This window comes from Beta vulgaris, chromosome 8 (genome assembly GCF_026745355.1).
Source record: "Beta vulgaris subsp. vulgaris cultivar EL10 chromosome 8, EL10.2, whole genome shotgun sequence".
In the NCBI taxonomy this organism is placed as follows: domain Eukaryota; kingdom Viridiplantae; phylum Streptophyta; class Magnoliopsida; order Caryophyllales; family Amaranthaceae; genus Beta; species Beta vulgaris.
Genome location: NC_079209.1, coordinates 50,836,863 through 50,846,714, shown reverse-complemented (window position 1 = coordinate 50,846,714; position 9,852 = coordinate 50,836,863). Strand labels below are relative to the sequence as shown.

At 42.0% G+C, this 9,852-nt stretch overlaps 1 pseudogene; it reads right to left on the bottom strand.

Annotated features, from left to right (window-relative positions):
- Positions 1–3,159: 3,159 nt before the first annotated feature.
- On the bottom strand, positions 3,160–3,803 carry LOC104901860 (auxin-binding protein ABP19a-like; annotated as a pseudogene).
- Positions 3,804–9,852: the final 6,049 nt, after the last annotated feature.

Below are 9,852 nucleotides of genomic sequence, written 5' to 3'. Positions count from 1 at the left end.
AGTTCATAGTTGCATGTTTTTACTTAATTTGCAAAATATTACTCCTCTTTTGCATTTTTGGTATTCTTTGATGAAGTTCAGGTACCGAGAACATAATTGGAGCATTATTGGACAAGCTTGAGTATTTGAGAGCAATTGGAAGCAAGCTACCTTGATACGGATTATTTTGGATGTATTTGAGTGCAAATTGGAGCTAAATTGGAGTTGGAATTCATTGATAGAATTATGAAAATCGAGTCATGTTAACTCTTTCATCCATAAATTCTGACTCGATTCTGATATTGGGTTGATTCTAGAGGCATTGGAAAGTAGGCTTGAAGAGCTTTCCAACGATAGGTCACACGACCCAAAGCGAGGTGTATTTTGAGAGATATGGGCTTCGAAAGTTGGCCCAGTCTGCCAGAAACTTCTTACGCGCACGCGATTTTAATGATTTCGGCCATTTAATGATTTATTTGGCTTCCTTATCTTGTAATTTGTTCCCACTAGTTTTAGGAGTTAGAACTATATATTAGAGGTTTTCTAATTAGAATAGGACATCATCCAATTACTCACTTTTCAATATCACGTTATTTTCCTCTCTAGTTTTCTCTCTAGTTTTATGCCCTAGTTTATTTTCCATTGTTACTTTGGAGATTCAAGATTCAAGCTTTCATATTCATCTTCAATTCAATCAAGTTTTATTCTCTCATCTTCTCTTTATTATTATTTTAATTATGTTTTCTATTATGTTTATTGTTCTTTTTGCCATGATTAGTGAGTAGTCTTTTTATTTAAGATTGAGTTGAGCCCTAGTATGGATTGATCATGTAAATTCTTCTCTAATTCCCATGTTATTGAATTATATGTTTAGGGTTTGACAAGATTGTTGTTATTGTCAATTGTGCATCTTGATTTAGCCCTAGTTTTATATTATCAACGAAAGTTGGAGTTAAAAATTAGGAATATTTGTTCGATGCTAAATTGTTATTTTATTAATTGAGTTCATCAACGAAAGTTGGGTCTTAATTTAGATAATCTTGTTATTGATTTGAATTCTCCCATGAAAATAGGTGAGAATTAGAATTGGGAATCGTTTGACATTGGTTCTTAATGCTTCTAATTATGTGTGCAAGCCATGAAAATAGGAGGCATGCATGTTAGTTAGGCCTTTTGCTATCACGAAAGTGAGCTCTAGGTATTGAGGAATGACCGAGTATTTAGTTTCGGTTTGCAGCTGTGCTTTATTACTGAGTCATAAGGGAATGTCAATCTCGCCTAAGCTATGATTGAATAACTGGGATGTGAGTTATGGTTTGATCAATTCATATTAGTGGTGATGCTTAATCTTAGTGCTTTAATTATCATATTCATATAGTTTGTTATATTTTTGTCATTAGTTTAGCCTTTAGTTTATAGATTATTCATCATTCTGGATTGTGTAACTATTTTATAATCTAAAATCAACTAGTGATTAATCTTGCACCTCCCTGAGTTTGACCCGTATGTGCTACGACACTGTACACTTGCGGTATTAAAATAACACACACACACGCACGCACACGCACACGCACACGCACGCACGCACACGCAAGCGCGCACACGCACACGCACGCACGCACACACACACGCACGCACGCAGACACACACACACACACACGCACGCGCACACACACACGCACGCACGCACGCACACGCACGCACACACACGCACGCGCGTGCGTGCACACGCACGCGCGTGCGTGTACACACACGCGTGCACGGACGCACGCACGCGCACACACACAAACGCACACACACACGCGCAAGCACACACACGCACACACGCACACGCACACGCACACGCACACGCACACGCACACGCACACGCACACGCACACGCACACGCACACGCACACGCACACACACACAGTTTATAGGAAAATTTCTTTAGAATTATAGAAAGTCCTAATTAGAGTTATAAGAACATTCCTTTAAAGTTATAATAATTAATAATTAGGATTATGTGAACATTTCTTTAGAGTTATAGCCATTAATAATTAGAGTTGTAGAAACATTTCTTTAGAATTATAACAATTATAAATTAGAATTATGGCTAAATTCATCAAAAACCAAAAAATTCTTTCAAAGATGAAAATTAAATCAAAGTTGCAACACATTAAAGTGCAAAATTGAGGCAAAATCCAAAAATAAAAATGAAATTTAACTTCAACATCACCATTGTTGTCGAAAGTAAAAAAAAAAATCCCTACTATTTCTCTTTCCTCACGCACCACGACCATCACAGTTAACCACCATTGCAGCCTCTCCTTTTATTTTCTCCGGCCTCTCTATTGGCGACTATGCTCCCTCCTTCGTAGTATGAGATTCTTCCACCATTATTGTTGGAGCTTCAAGGTATTGAGGAGAGATATTGAGAGGGAGGTAAGACTTGAATGTAAATAGATAAAAAAAAATGGAGTTTGTTGAAATTCTAAAGAGAAGAAAAGCACAATCAATCTGAGGAAGTGAATATCATGAGAGATGTAATGGCAGAAAGGAGATGATTAAAGGAGAGAAGAGAGAGAAAAGGGAGCCATGCTTAACCAGTTAACCTTGTTTCTATACCTTCTAGAGAGACAAGATGAGATATGAGAGATGAAAGATGAGAGATAAGATAGAATTAAAGGGAGAATGTTAGACCCAAAATGGATGCGCGACATTTGCTTTGAATTTTTCTGTTAACTTTTACCCATTAATCTAGGCCATTAAACAAGCTAATTTAAGGATTCATATTTGTTCTCAATTCTCATATAAACCATCATTCTAAATTGGTCCAAAAGCTGTTTTTCAAAAAGCTTGAAAGAGTATGTTTTTGAGGGGTAAAAATTACATTATTTCCTGAAGTTCTTGAAAATTACATGTATAAACAATAAAAAGTGCAATAATAGATTAGGCACATATTCTTATTGGTCATTTTAGAGAATCAAGTTGCAATCAACTACTTACGAAACACTTTATAAATAACTTATACAATCAACTTGTGAAACCAGCTAATAGATCAGCTATCGGCTAATACAATTAGCTATCTACTAATTGGCAAATAGAGCCATTATTCCATATGTCAAATTAAAAGAGCAATAAATTACTTATAATTATTGAACATGGGGTATTATTGAAAAATGGTTAGAAATAAAGAAATTAGAACAAGTATGAAATGTCAGTATCACCAAAGATTTTCTTGAGTTTTGTCACTTGTGCATGGTCAAGCAAAGTGACTTTCTCAATCATCTCCGAGGGTAGGGAGTTTTGAAAGAGAGAAGTATCAAGTATTTGGACACCAGGATTTGCACTTGTAAAAATTGTATATGCAAGAACTGGGGTTGATCCAACATTTATCTGGAAGTGGAGTAGTGTAGGCGGGATAGCCATGATGTCTCCCTTGTTTAATGTTTTATAGTATGCAGTGTTGTTTGTGTCAATAATTCCTGCAATTAGCGTCCCTTCGGTTACCATGAGTAATTCAGAAACTCGATGTGTATGCATTGGGAAAAATCCCCCTACATCAAAATCTGTACGTGCTATGGAAATGCCCAAACCATTTAAACCTGGGAAATCAGCAACAAAAGCCCTTTTTACGCCAAATTTGAAAAGATTTGCGGTGTTACCTGCAACCCTCATACCTGAATAGACAAAATCATCTACCGTAACTTTGGCGGGATCCTTACAAGAGTACCCAGTTGGTCCTCTTGGTAGGCTTAAGTCTCCTACACAATAATCAAAAGCGATATCAGCATAAGTGGAAGAAAATAGGAGAGATAGGTGAAACATATAGGAAAAATCATCTTGGCAATTTCAGATAGAGCTAGCTGGTTGTATGTGGTGAATGCTAATTAACAAAGGGTGTTGATCTCTTTGGTTCTTTAGCTTGCATTTCTTTTGAGGGGGTTTGGCTAGCCTATTTATAGCCTATAGTATGCATGCGCTGCAGCTTATTTATTTTTCTTGCTTGGGAAGGGGTTGACATATAAATTATGATGTTGAAATAAACCTAATTAGATATTGCATGATCATGTTGTTTTTTATGCTTTAGTAAAATTAATACGAAATGTATAGTTGGACTCAAGAGATACTGCCTTAAGTATAGAAATAAAAAGTACAAATATTAAGAATTTAACAATTTTTATCAGGTAAGATGAAGGGGACTCATTTGAGGGGATAAGGGGAAATCCTTAAATGAGTTCCACGTAGGTCATGTTCTCTTCGGCATAAAATAGATGAATTGAACTGCATTGAATTGAACTGAACTGAAATGCATAGTGATATGTGAGAGTAAAAGTATTGTCCAGAGCTGAACTGAACTGAAAATAAACTGGGGAGAACAGACCCGTAGTTTGATCCATATACCTCAAGGATATGAATTGGAAAGCGATGTCACTACTCCACCACCTCAACCCAAAATATATCAAAAGTTCGATCATATTTATTCCTCAGAAGTATCACCTTTTAAAAAAGAAAACCCTTTAAAAAAAGTATCTCCTTTTGTTGCATAGTAGTTTGGACGCTTTTTTTTATCGGTTTTTTCACCAAATATCCCTGACAAATCAACAAATTCATAATATACCCTCAATGTTCCAGAAATGCACCATATACCCCTAAGTTTTCGAAAACGTTCACCAAATACCCTTTTTCTAACTGCCGTTAAGTCACCGTTAGCTTTATTTACGATTTTGCCATTATTAACCCTAAACCCTAATTCTAATCTAACCCAAACCCTCATCAAACCCTTACCCTTACCCCAAACCCTAACCCTAACCCTAATCCAGCCCAACACCCCTCCACCCCAGGCCCAAGCCCCACCCCCACCCGCACCCCAGCCCCACCCCTTCCCCCTCCACCGCCGCATCCCCCTCCCTTCCACCGCCGGCCTCCCCCCTCCCCGGCAGCATCCCTCCCTCGGCCCCTCCCCCTCCCCCTCTTCGTTCACCATCACATCAACTGGTCGCACAGGGTGGTCGGAATTTCGTGCAAGGTGGGGGATTTTCGCGGGGGTGGGTTAGATTTTCACGCAGGGTGGTCGATTTTCGCGTAAGGTTGTCGGATGTTTGCGCAAGGTGGGGGATTTTCGCGGGGTGGGTTGGATTTTCGCGCATGGTGGTCGGTTTTTCGCGCAAGGTGGTCGGATTTTCGCGCAAGGTGGGTGATTTTCGCAGGGGTGGGTTAGATTTTCACCCCAGAGTGGTCGGATTTTCGCGCAGGGGGCGAGGGAGTCGACGGAGAACGAAGAGGGGGTGGGGGATTCCGGCTGAGAATGAAAAGGGAGTGGGGGAGTCCGGCGTAGAACGAAGAGGGGGTGGGGGAGGCCGATGGTGAACAAAGAGGGTGTAGGGGCGGTGAACGAACTGGCGGTGGGGGAAGGGGAGGGGGAGGGGTAGGGGCCGGAGTGGGGTGGGGTGGAGAGGTGGTGGGCTGGGTGGGTTAGGGTTTGGGTTAAAGGTAAGGGGAAATGGTTAGATTAAGGTTAGAATTAGGTTTAAATTAGGGATTAGGGTTAATGATGGCAATATTGTAAATAATGATAACGGTGAGATAACGACAGTTAAGAAAAAGGGTATTCGGTGAACGTTTTCGAAAACTTAGGGGTATATGGTGCATTTCTGGAACATTGAGGGTATATTGTGAATTTGTTAATTTGTCGGGGGTATTTGGTGAAATAACCGTTTTTTTTTATTTGCCTTAAGTTAGTTTAAACACTTCTATTCTTATCACAGTCTCACTATTACTATATTATTTTTCCTACATCCTCTTGACCCACTCTCTATCACTGACAATAAAAAGATGGTTAGTAAATTAAACCCACCATCTCCCATCAAACCTACTCCCGTCGTTTCTTTTTTATTTACTCATTTCAGTTTAAGGGAGAATCAATGAGTAAGTTCAAAAGTGTGAGAGAGAAAATGAAAAGTAAGGGAGACAAACTAAAACGGTGGAGAGAAAATTATTAAAATGGGTTATTATACTAAAATGGACCACATTGGTGAAGAAAGAGGAAAAAATAGAAGGAACATGCATGCTACAAAACATAAAAGAAAGTAACATTGTGTAAATAAAAAAGAAACGAATTAAAAATGAAAGTGTTTAGATTAAAAAGAAACGAAAATAGTAATTTTCGATAAAATAACATTTGATAATCAAACAAGTGTTAAGAAAAAAACACATAGAGATCTGGATTAAATTTCTTGACATTAACTAATATCATGTTCCCCTTATTTCTACCATTATAATGTCATCTTATTAGTTGGTGTCAATCATTATTTGCCTTCTTTATTCTTTTAAACGAAAAAGTTTGTTTAAATCTAATTTATTATGTAGACCAACAATACTAAATGGTATAAATAATAGTATAAAAAATTTGGACAGGAGATTTGGACTCACAATAAAATTTAATAAGCAGGAGATACAATGAAAAAGTACAATAAGTACTTTAGGAACTTATTATTTTATTTTTTCTGGGAAAAGTTATTAATTTATCTGAGTAATTTAAACAAAAATGTAGTTTGTATGGCTAATGTTCCTGTTTTTGAACTCTTGTGCAAATCAAGCAAGCGAGCTGGTTAATTTGTCTTTTGCGACAAGGAAAGTTAGCCAGTTAGGTTTGCCTTTGTATTGTAGCTTATAAATACTGGTGATTGTTTTGATGAAAGGCAAACCTAAAATTCCTAATACAATACAATTACAAACGTTAGGTATGTTTTTCCTTCTAACTTATTTGTAGTGTTGAAAAGTTCAGTCCAGCTTAAATATGGTCTAATAAGATCTAATAAATTTATATATAGATTAATAAATTAGAAGGTTTTTCTATCAAAGGAATGGTGACACATGACACTCTCCAATGTATGTTTCATATGGCACTTAGCTTATTCTCAATGCTCTAATACACATGTTTAAGACTAGGTGTTTGGGCCCATTAAATCCTTCCAAGGAAATCATGCCACGTGGCACCGCCACCTAAGGATCGTGGGTCCCACCAGAGTCACCCTTTGAAAGGTATCACCAATCCCCAAGTGAGCTGCCATGTCCAGCACACCCCTTTATGGAAGTTCTCACCACTATAAATATCTCTTGTCCCATCAATGCAAAGGTATTGAATTCTCACCTAACTAACCTGAGTTTCTCACTCTAGACTCTCTCTCTACCTCATTCATCAACTGACTTGAGCGTCGGAGGGGCGATCCCGGAACAACCCCCGGGGTAGTTTTTCTGTGTCTTGCAGGTGTCCGGTGAACTGATAACCAGCTCAGCTCGGACTTCAGAACTTGTTCAGCACAGATCATTAACCTCAATTTCTAGACAGAAACAGTTTGGCGCCGTCTGTGGGGATAGTACAAAAAGTTACTTCGCCACCACTTCGAAAAATTCACTTGCTACTCAGTAGGACCACAGTGCTAATCAGCCATGGCACCATCCAAAAACGCCCGTAACAGATCTACCCAACCTCAGCGAAACGAGAGGGAACCCTCACCCCAGCCAAGGAGGTTAGCCCGGACTAGATCCCCATCAGTTCATACACTGGACCCCAACCTGGACCTCTCTCAGGAACTTCAACCATCTCCTTCTCGGGAAATACAGCATGTTGACCCTCAACCTTTGCTCACAGCTGACATAGCACTCATAGCCGCTCAGTTGCAACAAACCTTACAGCAAAGCATCATGCAAATGCTGACCACCCTCCAGCAAGGGCAAGGGCATAATCAGCTCTACCTCCAACGGGATGACAATGCCCAGAGGCCATCTCATAGGGAAGAGCGAAACCCTCGCTCCATTCATGACCAGCCTAACCGGCAAAGGTCAGTCGCTCGGGAACTTACTCGGTCTCAAAGGCCTCCCTCCCGGCAGGATGAACGCTCTCCTTTGGGCGAGAGGTCGGTCCCTCGGGAAGCTGCTCTCCGAAGGGAGGAGACACACGTCTCCAGATCGCCAAGGGGGAACCCTGGTCGCAAACCGGAAGATGCTCGAAATATCCTTAACAAGCGCCGTAGTCAGGGATATGATGCTCGCCAGTTCCTGGACCGCAAGGCCGCTCAGCGTGAGGGGCATGGTGATTCCGCTCAGTCCAAACCCCTAAGGCTCGGCAACGGGAGCCTCAAGTTCATGACCCCGTTCAGCCGGGAGATTATCGACACCCCTACCCAAGGGAAAGTCAAAACGCCCCTGATTGAACTGTTCGCGGGCCTAACCGACCCGGAAGATCATATGGCCACGTACAAGGCACAGATGAGTGTGCAGACCGGCTGCGAAGCTACATGGTGCCGGTTCTTCCCCACCACTCTAAAGGGGCTCGCGCTGAATTGGTTCCAAGAGTTACCGGCTGAAATTATCACCGACTTCGCCGTGCTCGAGGATATGTTTACCCATCAGTTCGTGGCCGGAAGGAGGCAAAAGAAGACCAGCTTACACCTCATGGGAGTCAAGCAGGAGAAGAATGAAAGTCTAGCCGACTACATAAAAAGATTCAATGAAGAGTCCCTGAAAGTATCCGACCTACAAGATGTCGTGGCCTTCGCTGCTCTCATGTCCGGATTACAACCTGGCCGGCTAAGATGGACATTGGCTGAGAGTGAGGTCAAAACCTTCTCAGAGGCCATGGCAAAGGCTCAGAGATTTATCCAAGCGGCGGACATTTGCCGCCCCTCGGAAGAAGGAAGTAAGAAGAGAAAGGAGGAAGGAAACAGTGAACAGCCCAAACAGCAGAAAACGGGCGGTAGGTCGGATAGGTTTACTGATCATGGAAACGACCCTCGTTTCAATAAGAACCGAAGAGAAATATACCTGGACATCAAGCACAAGTCCATGCTGCCTAACCCCCAACCCATCCGGACCTCAGCCTATCGGAGAGACAAAAGCCAGTTGTGCGAATACCACCGGGAATGTGGTCATACCACAAAAGATTGCAGGGAGCTGAAGAAGGGGTTGGACAATCTAGCTGACCAGGGGAAGCTGAACCGCTACCTCAAGCACACGAGTGAAGAGAAGGGTAAGCAGAAGGTCGGTCAGTCCAACAGGGGGACATAGAGGGTTACATTGGGGTCATTTCGGGTGGCTTCGCTTCGGGGGGCCTAACCGGCCGAGCCAGGAAAGCTCATCTCCAAAACCTCCAGCACCAGGTACTCGAGGTCAAATCAAGCCGGTCGGACTGTCCTGTAATGACCTTCGGGGAATCCAGTCGACCAGTCAGTGTACCCCACGATGACCCCCTGGTCATCGAGCTCAAGGTAGCAAACTCCCGGGTGAGGCGGGTCTTGGTCGATAGTGGGTCGTCCGCTGACATCATAACATAATAATGGGGCGACCCACTCTGAACAAAACAAAAGCTGCTATCTCCACATACCAACTCCTTATGCAGTTCGAAACAGATGAGGGGAAGGTCGGAAAAATTCAGGGAGATCAGCAGGCTGGACGAGAATGCTATGTTAATAGCTTAAAGAGCAGAACTGAGATCGATGTCCAAGAGGACTCGAAGAAGAGGAAGAGGGAAGAAAATTCGCCGAGGAACTTGGGGGTGTACATCACAGAAAACCCCAAACAGTATGAGCGACCTCAGCCAGCTGAGGAAGACGAAGAAGTGGAGATCGGGACTGAACCTGGTCGGACTGTAAGAGTGGGCAAGGCCCTAAACCCAGACACAAGAGCACAAGTGGTGCAAGTGCTCAGGGAATACCAGGAAGTATTCGCCTATGAGGCCTCAGAGATGCCTGGACTTGATCCCAAAATCATGTGTCACGAGCTGAATATTAAGAAGGGGTACAAGCCAGTTAGGCAAAAGCTAAGGCATCAAGGTCCGGAAAGGTGCAAAGCTGCCGCAGTGGAGGTCAAGAAACTGCTCGAGGCAGGATT